The sequence below is a fragment of the Pogona vitticeps genome, chromosome 2, assembly GCF_051106095.1.
Source record: "Pogona vitticeps strain Pit_001003342236 chromosome 2, PviZW2.1, whole genome shotgun sequence".
NCBI classification, from domain to species: domain Eukaryota; kingdom Metazoa; phylum Chordata; class Lepidosauria; order Squamata; family Agamidae; genus Pogona; species Pogona vitticeps.
Window position 1 is genome coordinate 296700194 of NC_135784.1, and position 17453 is coordinate 296717646.

A 17453-nucleotide genomic window follows, 5' to 3' on the forward strand; every position below is an offset into this window, starting at 1 on the left:
CCTCAGGAACCGATTTTTCACTTTACGACAATCAGCAAAAAGCTGATCATCGGGTTTCAAAATGGCCGCCGGCTGTAGAAAATGGCTCCCCGCTGTGTTAGGGATGGATTCCTCGCATTACAGGCACAAGAAAATGGCTGCTGTATGGAGGATCTTCACTGGACGAGCAGGTATTTCGCCCATTGAATGGTTTTCAATGCGTTTCGATGGGTTTTTTATTTCGCTTGATGACGATTCTGCTCTACGATTTCGCTGGAATGAATTAACGTTGTCAAGCGAGGCACCACTGTACATACAAAAATATATAAGAAATATATACATACAAAGCCTCATCTGGAAGCACCCTGGACACGTCTCCTGCATCTCCTCTCAAAATTTTTACAAACGACAGATGCTGGAGATCTAAAATCATGTCCAACTTTTCACCACCACCATCACCATTCTCTCTGATTTTTAGTCCCGCTGGGCAGGGCTCCGCCCCTCTCTCACACAACTCTGCCTCCCCCCCCGATTCTGTCCCAACCAGAACCAAAGGGCTGGAAAAACTTGCTGTGAGCATGTGGAGGAGGAGGAGAAGCCCTTAGTGGTGGAGGCAGAGTCACATGCAGCTGCACACCTTACAGACAACCTTGACCACCACCCAAAATCAATCCAGCATTAAACAAAGAGTTTTGAAGGAAGCAGCAGCTTTTGTCCACTATTTTGCAACTTTATTCATGGTTCTAGTAAAACAGAAATAGTGAACTTGGTTCTCTCCATAGTCTTTGAACACTAACTCTCTTAGTTCCTAACTGTTATTCACAATGGCTAGGAGAGTACCAGGTTATTTACCTCTGTAAATGGACTATGCATCATCATGCATCCAGGAGAAATGTTTTAACCCAGATTTGTGTTTACTGCAATGAACATTTGAAAGCGATACTTCTGAACTCTTCCTTCCCGTACCGTGCATCTAAAGTCGGAATTGATACAACTTGTTCTGTTACACACAGAGAGTAGGTCCCCTTATCTCAAAATCAGACACGTTTAGCACATGCTAGTCAAGCGAAAGTATACTGTATAAGCAACAAGGGGACTTGGAAGGGACAGCTGACATTTTACAGCTTTAACACTTTTCAACAGCAACACTGTCATTTATTCTGGTGAAGTGACCGCACTGTTTATAAGCTGGCTGAAATTTACGAGGGCTTCAGAGCTGTGTAATAGAATACAATGTATTGTCTAGGACTACGTAAATTCAAGTTTCGCCCCTGTGATAGGTAAGACGGTATTTTAAAAAGAGGATACTAAGGAAGAAGCATGTGGTTTAATGGGAAATGTTACAGACAGGGATCTCTTTGATCCCTGCTTTCCCTTCCACTTGTTTTTGTTCTCTCTTTAGCTTACTTCCATGTATAAGACGACCCTCAATCTTACACACGGAAAAATATGGTAATCTAAAACTTTAAATTATGACTATAGAAGAGACATAGAGAAGACTTGGAAGAACTCAGTCAAACTTTGCTCAGAGGATTGACTGAAGAGCCCGCTTATATATACATCGGTATCATTGCTGGTCAATGGCCGTAATAAAACATTTATTATTATTATCACTACGACAGCACTCAAATTTTGCAAAGTGGAAAAGAGTAAAAGCAGAGAATGATGGGAGTGCTAATTCCAAAAATCTTGAGGGTAGCAGGTTAGGAATGGCTGGTCTACAAAAACTACCCAGAAATTCCAAAGTTCACCCCTGGTTGTGAGAATAATTCCCTCACAGTAGTTAAGAAAAGCCATGTACACTGCTCTTAGCATACAGTACCATACAATAGATCTTCACAATGACAACCTAACTGGCTCCCAACATTTTCAAACCAAGCTGTTGGAAATTGAACCCTGTTTTCCCATTAGGCTCAACATTAAAATACTGTAGGGGCTTGAATCCCAGAGAAACCTCTGCTGTCTTCTTCTTCATACTTTCTTTCTCTTTCCTGTTTGTTAGGTGCTCCCCCTCCAACCCTTGCTGCCTTCCCCAACTCTTCCCTCTAGTTTGCTTGATGGGTGTTCTCTCTGGACCTCCAGTCTGCTCTCACTTCTCTACTGTCTTGCTATTAGCAAAGCAAAAACGTCAGTTTATAGAACCAATCACAATGGCTATACAAGTGATTTTAGTTCAGTAGAAGGGAGTGCTAACCAAACCTGGAATGGTTTTAAAAACTGGAGGGGAAGGTGTGCAAAGTGAGACATTATAAATAAGGAATCCCCTGTATTACCAATATCTGTTTAGCTCAGTTAGATGCCAAATTCTTCACACACTTGCACATACACATACTGTGGTAAACACTAGGTACCACATACTACCATAAACCAATTCATTAATTTATTCTTTATTTTTATATATGCTGCCTTTCGTCCCATAGGGCAGTGGTCCCCAACCTTGGGCCTCCAGATGTTCTTGGACTTCAACTCCCAGAAATCCTGGCCAACAGAGGTGGTGGTGAAGGCTTCTGGGAGTTGTAGTCCAAGAACATCTGGAGGCCCAAGGTTGGGGACCACTGCCATAGGGGACCCAAGGCAACTCACAACAATTAAAAAACCTACAATAATAAGCTAAAATACTATACAAAACTATATATTAAAAACAATTAAATGTTGACATTGATATATATGGGGACATCATCACTAGCAAGCAATGTACACCATTGGATATTAATAGGGGGACACTGTCACATCGAGTCTGTTAATAGCTTGAATTTTTCCAGCGCTGAAAACACAGGCACACATATATTTTAAACAGCAATACAAGAAACGCCACCACTCTGAACCCCAGCCCCGTGGAAAATGAAGCTGGCAGCACAAATTGAGGACACTGAATTCTTTCTCCTGCCTCCTGTTCCAACATCTGTTTTGGCTGGCGTTGGACAGAGGCATCCTGATTGATGTCACCTAGCCAGCACAGAGCTGCTATAGCTTGCTGCTATTCAAGAGGAATACATACCAGGAAAGTCATACAAGAGCACAGAAGCTTAAGAGAACCCAGTTTAACCGACAGCTTTCTCCAACAACACTGCCGAAAACTGTGCTGCTTAGCGTTATCAATTCTTCTTACAACTTCCCACATAATGAGATGTTTTTTTGGACTACATCCCCCAGCATTTCCTGGCCAGCAAAAGTCTTTTTTAAAAGTGTCTTTTCTAGTATCTGTTTCTATCCCTCATCAAGAGGAAGAGGAAAACAACAACTTATATGACAGACTTTTCTTTCCAAAAGGTCTCCTTCCTGAACTTTAGCCTCTCAATGGTGGTAGTAGTGTCTTGGCAGGCTATAACTGACTGGAAAGTGAAATGAAAATAAATTTTATGCGACAGTGAGGAAAGGGAAAATCAAATGTAGGGATGTCTCCTCCAAACCCACATGCTACCAGGATACTGTGCTTTACAAGGTAGCTGCTGGAAGACAGCCCACAATCTTCCTGTTGAGAGCAACATATGAATCAACATAAGCAACCAAGGCTCAGAATGTGGAAAAGTTGCTGTTCTGGACTATAACTCCCAGAATCCATCATCCATAAGGATTGCTGGCCATGCTGAGTGGGGTATTCTGGGGCCTATAGTCCCAAGCACAGACTTTTAAAAGCAAATTCCACACAAAAATCAACAAGGCTAGCAGCTCAATGTTATTTCAACAGTGATGGAAAGATAACATCGACTACTGGAGAGGAAAGCAGATATATGAGAATTTAGTGGAAGGTAACTGGATGATGTACAGCAGATTGGATACAGGTTTTTGATTGGCAGCCTTTGAACAATAACCAATTCTCTTCCTCTGAACACCCTCTCCCTCCATCTGAGACTATCAAAAACTCTAAAAAGTAGTATATTTGAATTTTGGATCAGTACTTGTGCATGCAGGCTCAATGCATGTCCCATGGGATACAAAAAGTAATTGGCTCCATCTCTCCTCTCTCAGGTGCCATTTTGTACCTGTCTTCATTTTTGGTGGATCCTGGGTTCCAATGGAACCTAAAAAAAGATCCCCACAGCCTGAAGTTTTCCTGAGATGTAGCAGAAGCCGCCAGGCTAGTTTCAAACCATGTGTGTTGCAAAAAAAAGAAAGAAAACCAACTTAGTCAGAGCCTTGGCAAATCCTCCATGTGAAGAAAGACTGAAATATTGAGATCAGTTTACTTTATAACAATTGGAGACACAGTAAGAGGACTGGAAGCTTTACCAAGGTGTATAATGCATGATGTGGAAATAGTGGATAGGAGTATTTTTTTTCACCATAGCCCTTCTCATAGTAATGTAATTTGATTCAACACTTCAATGCTGTTCCCTGTGCACCAGGATCCTGTTGACCCAGGAAGCAGCTGTACTCTGCCTAATGGCTGAATCCTGACATTTACAGCATGGTGACAGCCATGACACTTAAATTCTAATGCAGACATAATCAGAGCTCTTCAGAAGCAAAGGAAAGGATCCCTCTATTTCATCATCCTGCTATCTACAATGTCCACAAGATAGTTTAGTGATAGCCTTTCTCCATCTCCAAGAACAGGTAGTATGTGCCTCTAAACTTGGGAGCTCATTTTGCTAAAATACTGTATTCTCATTGACTGAATTGACTCATCCGTCAATTCCTCCACGAATTTATCTAATCTCCCTTTAAAATCATCCAAAGAAGGTGATCATTTTAACTTTTGGAAACAAATTTCATAATTTGACATTGTGCTGCCTGAAAAGTGCTTCTTTTTTGTTCCCCGCCTTAATTTCCCAACAATCACCATCACCAGGTTATCTCAAATTATGTTATTATGTGAAGGGTTGTGGAGGGGGAAAATCCCTATCCACTATTTCCACATCATGCATGTGCACTTTGATAAAGCCTCCAGTCCAATTGTTATAAACTAAATTGCTCTCAATATTTCAGTTCTTCACATGGAGGATTTGTCAAGGATCTGACTAAGTTGGTTTTCTTTCTTTTGACCTTTTTCCAACATGGTGATGAGAACCATATTATTAACTATATACTGCAGTGTAGTTTAGTACACTATAGTATGAATAATAGTAGTCCAGTGCAGACAAATTACAGTTTTACACAAAAGCATTACAATGCTGAATATTTTCTTTTCATTCCCTTTCGTAACAATAGCAAAGCACAGAATCTGACCATTTCATTGCCACTGTACACAAGAAGCAGCACAGTGTCTTGTGGCACAAATTCCATTTGGCATAAGCTTTCATAGCCCACTTCTTCGGATGAAAAGACTAAAATTTGTCAGTCTTTAAGGTGCTACAAGACTCTTTGCTGTTTTTTGCTGAAACACCTAACATGACCATCTCCCACCCATTACAACCCACCCACTAAGTTGATGTTTATGATTGAGATACCCAAATGACATCAATACTTCTTTACTGTTTAGTCTCTCCTCATTCAGACCTTATCAATATAGAAGTAAAGTTAAGAAATCCTCTGGAAGCACTTGATAACAGCTAGAATTTCAGCATTCTCAATCATTAGCATACCATTTGCAAACTTGTTTACCTCAATGATCTGAAACCAGATGGTGGAACATGTAGTATTTCCAGTTAAAACAACCCCAAATAATGGGACTGGGAAAGATCACTGACAATTATTTATTTACATTATCAGTCACGCAAGTAACTGCTGTTCCCTGGATATCTTGCAAAATATAAGGAAACAACTTTTTAAAAAGCCACAATTTTATAAAACAGCATTAAAACAACTATAAAAAGGAAATAAAGATTGGTTGTTGTAGATTTTTTGGGGGGCTGTTTGGCCATGTTCTGGATGTTTGTCTTCCTGAAAAACGACCAAACAGCCCGAAAAACCTACAACAATCGGATCCCAGCCGTTTTAAAAAAAATCATTTCAACACAGAGTTGTTTTCCTAAATAGTAAAACAACCACATTAAAACCACAGAATAATACAGGGCTAAAAATATTGTCTTTTAAAAGCCTGTGACAATAAAATGGTTTTTACCTGGTCCAAAAAAAACATTAAAGTGATAAACTGCTGGATAATTCATTATCATAATGTGTTGTAAAATCAATTCTGACATATTTCTAGGTGGCAACTACTCAGAAGTGGTTTACCATTCCCTTCTTCTGGGGGCATCCTGAAACTGTGCAGCTTGCCCAAGGCCACACAGGCTGGCTCTTATGGGATGCACAGTGGGGAATGGAATTTCAGCCCCAGCTCTGCTGCCAGATACCTAATTCATTGAGCTATATGGCCAGCTCACTGCTCGATCAGTATTCAGAAAACCTTGTTTGAACTCCCAGTTGATTATGAAATTCATTAAGCAACGTTGGGCTTGTCATGTCTTCTCAGCCATATTTGCCTCACACTTTTTAGTGGACATAAAGTGGGGAGCAAAAGGGCCATGTAGGTTGCCTTTAGGTCCCTAGAAGAAATGAGGGATGTAAATGTAGAAAAAAAAACCACGTTTACGTGGGAGCCAGCCAAGTTCCATTAGGGAAGAGCTTCTATAAATGAAGGTCACAACTAAGAAAACTCTCCTCATACCCAATGAAGACACTCAAGAGTTTTCTAGGTATAATAGATGACCTCAGTACACAAGGAGATACCTATGAGAAGATTCAAAGGAGAAGACTCAGTCCTGCAAATATGTCAACTCCTGATATTTTCCTCAAAAGCAGCATTTGAATTCAGCCAGGGAGAGGAAGGAGAGTCCATGAAGGTGATAAAGTACTCTCCAATGCTGGGTGGAGACCTTCGAGGAACTAGAAATGATCACAAACAAATTTGTGACAGATACAGTGGTGCCTCGCTTGACGACGTTAATTCGTTCCAGTGAAATCGCTGTAGAGCGAAAACATCGTAAAGCGAAATAAAAAAGCCTATTGAAATGCAGTGAAACCCGTTCAATGCATTCCAATGGGTTGAAAACTCACCGTCCAGCAAAGATCCTCCATAGGGGCGGCCATTTTCGGTGCCTGTGCAGCGAGGAATCCATCCCTAAGCAAAGCGGGGGGCCATTTTCTTCAGCCGGCGCCCATTTTGAAACCCAACGATCAGCTGTTTTTGATCGTCGTAAAGCGAAAATCGATTCCCGAAGCAGGGAACCGATCATTAAAAAGCTGAAAAACCCCACTCAAACCATCGTTTTGCAATCACAAAAGCAATCGCAAAAACCTCAGCGACAAGCAGATTCGTTAAACGGGGTAATCGTAAAGCAGGGCATGACTGTATTTGGTTTGTTATGTTTATTTATGGATGATGGCCATGATTTAAAACATAAAATGTTAATTTTCTTTCATGCCTAAGTGTTTTATCAGATACATCTAAGTGACTGCTGCCAGCTGGAAAAAAATTAAGAAGTTTGCCCTCACTGTTTATCTAACTGAGTTTGAAATGTGCACAGTTTAAGAACTGCTGTTGCTCTCAAATGCTGAACTCAAATAGTTGATAAAATTGAATCAAAATTTGATTCACTTTTATCAGCTATGCAAATTGACCTAATAGTGTCTTCTTATCACTTCTAAAGCACAGTAGACTATGACAAGATTTCTCTTCCAGATAGAAACCCATTTCTGTCTTACCACACTGCTCTATCCATGCCACTGAATTATTATATTTATTCTTTATGTGTTTAAATTCTGCTTACCTGATTTATTTTAAATATTACTTTTTACCGGTGGTGAGATTATAGGCACAGTATGTTCATAATACCAAGTCCCTGGTAAATACTCTACCTATATTCATTCTGTAATAACTGTGGCTTCCAGGCCATGTTCAGATTCAAGCTCATGTGTGGTACATTACTGCAACTTATATGGGGAGTTAACAGGATACAAACTGCTGAAGACAGAAGGTTAATCAATTCATGGCTGGGCTCTATACAGTGTAGCTTTGTATGTTCACATTCTTCCAATTTAATCTTCTTCTGTTTTTACTGGACTATCCCCCTGCTCTTATGATATACAGCTCTCCGTACTTATCTCCCATCAGAGGTTCTTAATCTTTGGCCTCCAGATCTTTCAAACTTCTGTTCCCAGAATTTGTGACACTGTTTTTTGGAGAGTGAATAATGCATTCTGATTATTCAGACACAGAATGCAAACATCTTTACCATCTACTCTGATAGATGGTAAAGATGTTTGCATTCTGTGTCTGAATAATCAGAATACAAATGAAATCCACATTTAACACCTACCCATGTTTAACTCCTACCAGAAACCAATTTGTAACCTTCAGGAGATCAATAAAGCTCAATAAAGACTGATGACGACCAGACAGCTTTTTAACACTTAAGTCAGTGGTTCTTGACCTTTTCTTTACCATGGACTCCCTTTAAATATCTTTTGTTGCCGTGGCCCACCAAAACTTAATTCAAGATTTAAAACCCTAATGTACATCAAATGTTTATTCTCATGAAGGGTCTTAGTTAACAGCTATTCCTTGCTATAATGGCAACACTTTTTAAAATAACTGGAAGCATTTTGCTTTGAACAGGATGCACCCTCATCAATATCATCAGTTCTTTTACATTTCAAATTCAGAGAGTGACCCATTCTGAGGCTCAGCCAAAATGTATTGTTACGAAATTCACTAAAATAATATTGAAAAGTCACTTTAGCGGACAATAACCAAATGGTTTTATTAGCAGAAATCGAAGAAGAAACACGATCATGAAGTCTTATCGGAGCACTCACTCCCATTGATACTGATTGACTCTGACTCTCTTCCTGTGGCTTCTGACCGCATAGTAGTAAGAAATGTCACCTGCTGTCTCTCAGACTCATCAGTCTCATTCAATTGCATGTTCTCACTGTATGCAGAAATATCAAACTGTTATTTGCTATCAAACAATTATTTTTATAATCGATTTTTACTTTTGTTTGTTTTTAATGGAGGCGGTAGGTTAGAAAACCTAAGTTTCACACAAACAAGCAAGGGAAATTAAAATTGTGTTCTCTGTTTCCTTTTCTTGCTTGCTTCCATTCATTCTTTCTATTTTAACTGCAAAAGATCATAACATTTCTTCAAGCCTTTGCAGACCCCCTGTGAGGAGATAATGATCCACTGCGGGTCGACAGATCACAGATTAAGAATTTATGACTTAAGCATTTGTCACTTCTAACCATGGCACCACTGAAGTTTGATTCTTTGTCACAGAGGTCCGTGTCAGTTTTAAGAATAGAAAACCCTATTAGCTTTGCATCTTTCTCTATGGTGGTTCAATAGATATTTCCCCCTTTACTTCAAGTCCATGGAGAGAAAAGCTATATTCACTGGTTTTCTGCCGACCCTATCACCGTGCCTCCACTGGGAGAAAGGTAGCAATTTTGGTCATAGCAGCCCCACTGAAAGCAATGGGTCTCAAATGAGTTGTGAGCATCAAATCCTATTCACTTCAGTGGGTCTAAGTTGAATTTGCCCCTAGTGATCTCATTGCTAGGATGTGATAGATGTTTCATAGATGCTATTACAAAAATAAAAGTATACAATAAAATGGCAATGTAAGACCGCACTATGAACGACAACTTTGCTCAGCATATACACAACTGGCATTTTAGTGTCTCAGTGGTTGCTAACGTTTCCAACCAGAATATTTCCAATGGAGATAGTTGTGGCCTAAGACGTATAGAGGGCACCTTGAGATTCAAATTCATTTTGAGAGGCAAGAAAACCATTTGTGATATCTTTAAAATGCAGCTATTTGTCATTTCTTGTTCTCTATTAAGCTTCAAAACAAATTTCCTCTGTCAAATTAAAGAATGGGCATGTAATACTGATAATATTCTTACCAGTCGGGGCCTATCTGTTTTACTGCAAAATGATGGCTTATTATGTTAAAATGACAGGCTTCTTATCGCCATGGTGACAGTGCATGGAGTAGCCTCTCAAGTAACTTAGACAAACAAGGAAACATGGAATGAGCAGACTGTGTACACACCCGCCCCACTGTGCCACTAAGAATGCAAATAAATAAACACAGCCTTCTTATAATTTCCAGTACTTGGAAATAATTGCCACCAATATCAAGTCAAGCACCTTAATCTGGTCACAGAATTTTAAACCAATCCCAAGCAGAGTGTGATACATTTGTAACCAGTATTTTAATTTTTGCTTTGAAAACTATTTGTTTCAAAGTGGGGTAGTGTACTCATTATTATTATTTTTCGCCCTATAGGACTAGCTAGCATTTTAGGAATTGAGGATTAAAAACAGGCACATTTTATTCCCCCAATGAGTATCCTTCAGCAAGCAGAAGAGGACCAGTATAGTGTGGTGGATAGAGTATTGGAACTGAGTCCCCTTATCAGGCAGGAAAAAGACGGCATGTAAATAAAACAAAGAAATGCTGTATTTTTCCATGTATAAGACTATACTTTTGTCTAAAATTTTTAGACTAAAAACTGAGGGTTGTCTTATACACGGAAGTAAGCTGAAGAGAGAAAAAACAAGTGGAAGGGAAAGCAGGGATCAAAGTGATCCTGCAGGGCTTTGATCCCTTTCCCCCTACACTTGCTAAGCCTCACTTAGATTTCTTAATTTGGGGTTAGAAAAGTGGGGGGGCATCTTATACATGGAGAAATATGGTAAATAAGCTAGTAAAGGAGACTTGGGCTCAAATCCACACTTGGCCGTGTTAACTCAGTGGGAGGATGCTCTCACTGGTAAAATCAACATTTATTACAAACCAAGAGAGATATTTGAGATGAGATGAACAAATAAATCAAATAATTAAATATACTGATTTTGACTCAGAAAGGTCAAGATTACTGGTTTTGACTTACAAAATCCTACACAAGACTCCCTTCTCCCAGCTATCTGTAATTTTCAATATTGGACCTCTCGTGTCTCCTACCACTCCAATGGCAAGAACAACTGATAAGGCTTTTTCTGTACCCTGGCTCCATCCTTGCAGACCTTCTGATAGCTAATGAAAACCACTAGTTCGTCACATCTCAGGTTTTACGAATTGTTTTTTCGGCTTTATTTAGAGGCATTCTGTTACTGTTTTGCTTTTATATTGTGCTTTCATTGCATGCGGTTTTGAAGGTCCTAGTAGTCAGAAAAGCAATACATATATCCAGCAAGCAAGCAAGAAAATAAATAAATAAAAATATCTAGGTGAACTTATATTGTCTCCATTTTTCAAAAGAAGGGGGAGGGTTTGGTGTTAAAATCACACCTTTTTACACTGAATTAAAATCAAAAGCAAGAAGATTTGCACGGGGGGGGGGAATTGATAACATGAGAAGCTAAGATTAGCGACCAAAGGGAAATCCACCCAGATATCTATGATAAACTGGAATACGTGATGTGCCTATGGGGGAGGGGGAATCTAGTATTGCAATCCAGTATCATCATCCAGAGGGCAAACTGAGACAGGCTGCCCGCTAAGCTATGTCTGCGGCTGCAAGATGATTCTAGCAGAGCTGCTGCTAAGAGCAGCCTGGCACCACAGACATACCCTTGATGCTGGAACACAAATCCTGACAAACTGTGGCCACGACCAGAAGTCCTGGTGAAATATATATAATAATATATAGTACAACCACCAAATATAATTTGAAAGAATCAGAGAAAGCCATGGGGCACACTCTTGTGACCACAGCAGTCCTGCATTCCAATTCCTAGGAGGGGGTCCATCTTTACGAGCATTCTCAGTAGTTCATAAAGAACCCAAACACTCATATATTTTATGTGCCATGGTGTTCTACAGCTCTGAGAGAGTGCTATCGGTGGAAACACAGAGATAATGCCTCTTGCCCATGTAGCTCATCTAGAATACAGCCGGAGAAACACCTACAGGCACAAACGCATGTCTCTAACAAATTAATGCACAACAAACTTTTTTTAAAGAAGTAAAACCACAGAGGGAAAGTATCAGCCTAGAAGATCTGCAACACATCTTCTGATATTTATAAATTAGGTCTTGCACTTAAATGCTAGGTCATACGCTTTTATTTTACTGTATTCTTGTTTTACTATAACCTGTAATGAAATACATCCTGCCTGCCCAAAAGCATTTTTGGAGCAAAAGAGAAAATATTTAAAAGGTCATAAACACTCAGTGGCAGTAGGACTACAGACGCCCTGCATGAATGTTTTCACTCTAAATAAATAAGGCTTGAAGCAGCTGCTGCCTAAAGTCTGGATCCAAGGTCCGATATCAATCAAACACACACAAACTAGCCAAACTGGAAGAGACTCAAACTTGAAGCTTTCATAAAATATACTCGGCTTTTGCTTTAATAATACAACTGTTTCCCATCATGGCTTGAGCAAAAGAAAACAGAGGTGTCTCTAGCAAAATAATACCCGCCTCCAGTAGCGGCCAACTGCACTGGGAGGGGATCACATAGAAGCAAACTTGCACTGCCATTATACAACCAGTTTACCGGCACTGCACTTTAGAAAGTTACTGGAAGCTGACGTATGCTAGTATAAAGCAGCTTCTCTCTCTTCACCGGGAAGGACAATGGCAGAAGTGGATAGAAAAGGGACCATGGCTGGAGATGATAGGCCATTACTACTGTACATGGCATTTCCTTCACCATTTGAGATAGTGCCCTGCATAGAAAACAAGTGCTGAATAAACTGTGAAAATGGTGCATTACTTCATGACTGAACAATTTCAAGTGACAACTGAACAGCACTTAAACATATTATTAGTAGCAATAGAATTCCTAACAGTTCTATAAAAGAACTAGGCGGTCTTTGCCTAAAGCAGTTTACAATCAAATAACTAGACATGGTGAAAACAATTTTCACTCTAAACTATGTCTTAAAATATTCCCCACTGTCCTTGAAAATTCCCTTTGCAGGTGCAAAACCTATTGAAATGAACTATGCACAACTCTTGGGTTTTAACAACTCCAATTACAATTACTAACATAATGTATAAACATATAATAAAATATACACACCCACTCTAAAAAAACAAAATCACTGAAACAGTAAATATTTCAATGGTAGAAGGCAAGGATAACAGACTAGGAAGGATCATTGGTCTGATCCAGTTAAGTTCTTCTTATAGTGTTGAATGTAATGTTTCAAATCTTATTTTGTGAGGATTCAAGGCAATGCAAGTTTTACTAAACAGAATTGTAGTGGGAACTTGCCGTTATCATTTGAAAATTGAATGCATCTGACTGTGCAAAATAGTAAATTTCATGAAGATGATGAAAGGGTCAAGTCTGACTGCCAAATCCCTGTCTTAAATTCTCCACTGTTCATACATTTATCTACCTCTGCTTTGAACTTCAGAATTGTTATAGGTAGCTCTTACTGAAAATTTAGGCTTATTATCATGAATAAGAAGATATCTGAATGTACAGAAATCATTTTATACTTCTATTTTAAAATATATTTCCACCTTTTAGGGCAATTCATGACGACAAACTGTTGCAGTCATTGCCTTAGCACAATTTGGTGTGCATTCGTCAATTCTTCTCCAACACCCCCAATTAGGGAAAGAAGCCTGCAGGTTCAGATGTATCACTGATTGACAGCTTCAGGGCATACGAAGCATGTGTACTGAAGACAGTTTTTCATTTTTAAGAACACAGATAAGGCTGCTGCTGATTTGCAAAATTAGACTAAGTGAAAAAACAGCGAGCTAATTGGATGAGGAACAGCAGCAGTTTACATGAACGTATTAAATATAGTTGTAGACATGTTTATAGCCACAATGCAAGCTTCTGGGTGTCGACATACAATAGAACATGCAAATGCATTCTGTTCACATCTCATTTCTTGCTGTGAGTTAGACTGTAAAGGGATTGCTGAACCACTGGCCAATACCTTGTCTATCTGCACTGTATTTACGCTTTACTGTGTTTACATACTGCTTTTGTGTCAAATCACCCAAGGAGGCTTATATCTTTAAAAACATTTCTTTTAAAAACACAGTTACATATTAAAAAGCCATATATAAGCATTTCCAAAACATGAAGGCATTTGTAATTTAGAAAATTAGTAATTCCTATTTTTGCTATAGTTTGCACAATGCCGCTAACTTACAAAGTAAGCAATGGATACCATAAAGTAAAAACAAAACAAAAGAAGATGCCCACGATCCTTATGTAAGCAAATTTCCATGCAAAGTTTCTTTCTTTCAAGAGAACCGATCATCCCAAACACTTCTACACAAGCCACTATAAGGATATGCTAATAATTCCAATAGAGATGAAAAGAGGTGACAAGCAGACATGAATTTATCAGACCCAGCTATAAATGAAGCATACAATATTAAGCAGAAAGGAAAAACTGCTGCTAAATCAGGTGACTCCAGTCAGGTGGGTAGATGTGCGCATGGAACACCACCTCACATGGAGAACACTTGTCTATGTAAGTGCTTACATTTCAGATGTGGAAATCTGGACTTGACAGGTGCCTGCATTTTCCAGAAACTGCCCACAACACGGAAAATGACAGAAAAGTGCAGCCATATGCACATCAAACTTCATGAGCATCATAACCATATCATGTACAGTATATTTGATTGTTAAAGTGTAGCCATTTGTAGGTAATAGCAGGGCTTAGTGAATTGTTAAGCAAGCACAACTTTTAATTACTCATTCATGAAGCAAAAACTGTATCACTTATAAATTACTACAAATCATTATCTAATGTACAAAGAAAAAGCAAACTGTTTATGTGATGCTTTTACTACCTTCGGCCAAATCAATGTATCTTGGAGGAAGAAAATAAGAAAAGCTTGTGGCTTGATAAAAAAAAAAGGTTTGTTTGTATGGATCATTTCTTGTTCACCAAAGTACATGGGGCCTTTATCTTCCAAATACTTTAAGTTAGTTGGGAGAAAAATATGTCCTAAAATCAGTTGGGATATTACTCAGTCACATATCCCATTCTTCTTACAGGAGGAGAAAAAAGAGGGCAAATTACATTGGCTTCTATAAATAAGTGACTCCTTGGAAAATGTAATCAAAGGAATAAATAGATATTCCTCAGGCCAAAATAAAGATTTTTAAAAATATTTTTTTGTCTTGTGTACTTTTTGTTTTATACATGGTAAATTGTAAGTAACAGAAATTTAAAGGTCTCTGCTTATCATAGGGCAGGTTATACTGTCTCTAAAAGTAATGTGTGAAAGTTGTGGTGCTCTAGATACTATTCGACTACAGCCTCCACTGTCCATAATCACTGTCCATGTTGGCTATGGCTTATGGAATTATAATAACTGATCACAAGATCTCTATCGCTGTCCTAGAAGGAAAAAAGAATGTCCCTGTCTGTCAAAATACGGCAATGAAAACCGTATCGAACGAGGATTTTTTTTCCTTTGGGGACAGAACAAAATTGAGACACTCAATTTGTCATGTCTACACTGCATCCAAAGGCATCATGTTTTATCAAATATGTAGCTGACACTGTCTGATATGGAAGGGAGGACTTCCAATAACTGGACTTCCCAATAATTAAATTGTCATTAAACACTTTAAAATCCTGTTGTAGTCATCCACAGCAAAGTTATCTTACTCTGACTTATTTAATACTTAAATTATTTGCTTTGTCAAATGGTTAATCTAGCATTTCTTCATTTGATAGCGTACCTATAGAAGACATATACATTTTTAAGGTGAGATAAAACTGCTTATTTGCCTTTCCTTTATAAATGCCTTATCTGTACCAGATTTGATAACAATTATTTCCCTGACACATGGATAGGAATATGAAATCTGTTAGAGAGGTTGACATGATATAGCCTTTAAATAATATTTTGTGACTTCATAATAATTTGTCCACTTGCAATAAACTCAGTATTTCGAAAAGCTGTCACTCCTAGTTTTCCAAATGAATTATCTCCACAGCTCTTTAAATGACATGCATGCCAATTTAATTCAACCACTGCTCGCCTTGCTGGGCCCTCCGAATAAGGAACAATATGCCCTAGAGTTTAGAAAACACATTTCTTTCCTTGAATACAACTCTCAGAAACTCCTACTCAACCAATGTGGTCAGGCTGGCTGGAGGATTCTGGGATATGTGATTCACAGAAGTCAACTTCTCAAGCTTTACACTCAGCAAACACAAGCAGTACAAAAAATATACATCTTGCAATTTTAAATGCCTAAAACCTTTGGCACATAATGTAAGAGGTAAGGCTCCTGCCTTACTCTTAACCCTCCTGCTTTTGATCACTTCTGAAGTAATGAAGATTAAGAGGCAGGTTATGATCAATAATAACAATAACAATAACAATAGCTGTTGTTGGTATCATCATTATCATTATCATTATCATTATCATTATCATTATCATTATCATTATCATTATCATTATCATTATCATTATCATTATCATTATTATTATTATTATTATTATTATTATTATTATTATTATTATTATTTAGACAAGGCTCTCATTCTTCTCTACCACCCTCACTAATTGCTAAAGTCTCTAAATTCATTTTTGCTTTGCATTTCAGGCACCTCATACAAAATTACTTTTAATACAGAAACATCATTGCACCTTTTAAAACCTCAGTGCAATCATCCAGAGAACGAAATAGCTGCAAGCCATTTTAAGTCAGTTTCAGTTTGTCCCTGATAAGATGTGGAAAGAGAATTAAACCTTAGTAGGAGTGAAGCCAATTAAATATTTGCGGGATTTAAAATCAGCTTCTCCACCCCAAACTTTTAATCTGGAATACTTAAAATGAATTTATCTACACTAGGTTATCACACAAAACGTAGAGAGAAGAAATGTGCCTTCATTTCTATAGCAGCAAGCTTGGCTCCTTTACTTGGGATACCCTGAATGCATTCAGGTATTGATAATCAATTGCCAAGAACTTAGGATGGAATAGCCTATTAATGCAATAGTTACCACTGCCTTGCAGTCAGCCCCTTGCTTCCTGTGGGGAATTATAGCCTGAGAATACCAGACAGAACAATTTTCACACAGCCACAGATGTAAAAGTGTTGAGGGACAAACACCCTCATTTACAGTATTTGCTTTACTTTACAGTTTGAAAATTCATGGGACCCATGGATCATGGCACTGAGCAATAGTTAAACACACTGCTCACTTTAAAATGGGTCATTCTCTTAGGTATGCTGACGTGGAAAGTAAAGCTTCTATTTGTTGTGTGTGTGTTGAAAATACAAAGCAACCAACCACTTCTAACTTCGTATATTATCTCAAGCAAAACACTTGTATACTGTTGTGGCTAATGGTGAAAACTAGCAAGTCAAAATGAACAAGAAAAAAAAGTTGGCTATGTTATGACTATTCCACTCAAATAAATAGCTGGAACAAATAACACAATTCATATGAACTCTTTCTAATAAAAATGCACCTACCTAACAATTATAAATATTGTAAACCTTGGGTCCTGAGCACTGTATGTACTACACACTATTTGTTCAGCCTTGAATTATCCTTGTGCGTCTCAAAGACCTAAAGATCATGAGAACTTTTCAAAAAGCTAACCAAAAAATATAAAATTTT

General features: G+C 38.4%; 1 protein-coding gene across 16 annotated transcripts in view; it reads right to left on the reverse strand.

Moving 5' to 3' along the window:
* The window catches only part of NEDD4L (NEDD4 like E3 ubiquitin protein ligase), a 322144-nt gene that overhangs the window by 129146 nt on the left and 175545 nt on the right, over positions 1-17453 (reverse strand). The gene's annotated exons all lie outside the window — the stretch shown is intronic.